This window comes from Lipotes vexillifer, unplaced genomic scaffold, assembly GCF_000442215.2.
Source record: "Lipotes vexillifer unplaced genomic scaffold, Lipotes_vexillifer_v1.1 scaffold242, whole genome shotgun sequence".
NCBI classification, from domain to species: Eukaryota; Metazoa; Chordata; class Mammalia; order Artiodactyla; family Lipotidae; genus Lipotes; species Lipotes vexillifer.
The window spans coordinates 1,629,482-1,632,310 of NW_006771376.1; positions in this window are offsets into that span (position 1 = coordinate 1,629,482).

Sequence of the window (2,829 nt, forward strand, 5' to 3'; positions counted from 1 at the left end):
GTGAAGCTCACAGTGATGAATACAAGTTTTCCAAAATTCTAACTTTTGCTTGAAAGTTCAAATTTTACTGTAAGCAACAAATAGTGTCCATCGTTTTCCATGAAGTGACAGGTTCACTACATTCATTTTCAAGAAAATGTCTGTCAAATTATCAGAGTCTGAATCATCAGTGTTTGTCACTCTTTTTTTCAAGTAAAAATGGTATTCCATGAAAACAGCTAGTTTGGCTGGCAACTCAAAGAATCACACAAGTGCGTTTCCTTGAGACAACCAACATACTTTGGATGTTGAAGTGCTTCATGCATACTTTCCCCTTTCTCACACAGAATATTAAAAAGACAGACATGTACTACTCACAGATTGAGATTTAATAAAATTAATATTTTTTACTGCTCCATCAAGGGCATTCATATGGCAAATACACAGCAATGAAGCCTACAATGACTACCAGTATAGTTTGGTGTGGTGGGGAGGAAAAACTTTTCCTCTACCCTCTTAGGTTCAGAATCTGGGGGCCTGTGAATTAAACAAACAAAAGACAGATTTACAGGAGAAAAGCATACAATTTTTATTAATATTTACATGTATGGGAGTTTACAGAAAAGAACTGAACCTCAAATAAGTTATTAGGGTTGGGGGCTTATATATCACTCTAACAAAGGAAAGGGGGTTTGGGCTTTGAGGAATAGTAAACCATGGGAAAGTGGCTAGGAAATATATAAAGGAACTGATGGAAGATAAGGGTTATTCTAGTAAGGTCTGTCTACATAGACTCATCTTTGTGTTCACTCTTCATCTCCAGTGATGAGTCTCTCCTCCCTTCCTGGTACTGAGGGAAACACCTCCGCAAAGGGAAATCAATGCCCTACTTTTAGGTAGATAAAGCGAGGATAAAGAACTCTTCCTGCATCTGTTGATTCTCAATTGCCTTCAGGTCACAATAATCCTTATGCCAAAATGGTATACTTTGGGGTGGCATATCCTGATGCCTTCATGTGCCACTGCCTTAATTTGTGCTAAGGCATTAACAGATTTACCCACCATTCTTTTGAGTGATCAGTCAAATGATAACATAATGAAAAGGGTAAATAATGTCTAAGTATTATTGTAACAGAGCAGGACCCTGTGGGGCCCTCCTGGGCACAAAAGCCTTTCTGTGGTCTGCCCCCCACCCTCATTCCTTGTTTCTTATTTGCAGGATAAAGGCTTCAGCCTCCTAAATTTCCCTGCGTTCCAGGGAACAGATTTAAACAGTTGCTAATCAGGGAAGTAAGGGAATGCAGAAACAAAGGAGGAACAATCAAGAGACTATAGTGCAGCTATTAAAGCAGGATCCTGGTTCCTCCTCAAGGAATACACATAACAAAATCTTTGAGTTCTTCTACGGGGACTAAGGCCCCCACCCAGGTGGACTATGGTAACTTCAGGCTGAGCACAAGATTCCTGGAAAACCACCCTGTTACCTCACCAGCAACCAATCAGAAGAAGGCCACACCCTGCAGTCCCACCCCCAAATTTTGCCTATAAATACAAGTCCCTGAAAACCATCAGGGACTTCATTGGGTTCTGAGCACAAGCCACTTTGTCCCTCTTGCTGGGCCCTGCAACAAACCTTTCTTGGCTCTTCCAACTTTTTGGTTTGTTTGGCCTCGTTGTGTGTCGAGCACACCAACTTGCCCTTTGGTAACAGGAGTCCTGTATTTTTATTTGCTCCATCTGGCAACCTTAGGCAAGCCATTACTCTTCAGCACCCCATGCAAGGTAAACCACTTTTTATAAACAATGTCACATCTGTCTTTGTTAGTCCTTGCCGCCTCCATGGGAAGCTTAAACAGCTTACTGAAATGAATACTTTCAGTTCCAAAACTGCCCAGACACAGGGGACAGAGGCAAACCGTGGGCTGGGATGGATACTAGGGGTAAGGGCAGGTCTCTTCCTGTAAAGGTGTGGGGGGCTCTCCATTTCAGCTTGGTCACAACCTCCTTTTTTTTCTTTTATTTATTTATTTATTTTTGGCTGTGTTGGGTCTTCATTGCTATGCGCAGGCTTTCTCTAGTTTTGGCGAGCGGGGGCTACTCTTCGTTGCGGTGCACGGGCTTCTCATTGCGGTGGCTTCTCTTGTGGAGCACAGGCTCTAGGCCTGCAGGCTTCAGTAGTTGTGGCACACAGGCTCAGTAGTTGTGGCTTGTGGGCTCTAGAGCGCAGGCTCAGTAGTTGTGGCACACAGGCTTAGTTACTCCCTAGCATGTGGGATCTTCCCAGACCAGGGATCGAACCTGCATCCCCTGCACTGGCAGGTGGATTCTTATCCACTGCACCACCGGGGAAGCCCACAACCTCCTTTCTTAAGCCACCTCTTCTCCCCACAGTCCCCTCAGTCCTCTCTCTAACCTTCCAGGACTGGTGTCTCTGCAAACTCTCCCCCCTGTAAGACTGACCACCGCTCCCCACAGAGCACTGAAACCCAGCTCTACCTCCCAGACGGCCCCCTGGGTGTGTACGATTTCCCTGGCAGGCGGGCTCTGCTCTGAGGTTAGGGGTGCTGATGGGTCCTCGCTCCCAGCCCATTGCTCTCCACCAGCCCCAGCTGCTTGCATTTTCTCCCTTTAAGGACCTGAGAGCAAACTCGCGTCCCTGCTGGACTTCTTCCTCTGGAAGATCACAGAGTGGGGGATGCACCCTCTAGCTTGCATGAGGCCCTGATTTTCCTCATTAACCTGACCTTGACCCTTTTCCTTGCTGAGAGTACAGCCCCCACCATATTAAGCTGAAGATGCCTTTCCCTCCTGCTGGGCTGCATGTCCTAGAAACTGAAAATGCTTGCTGCT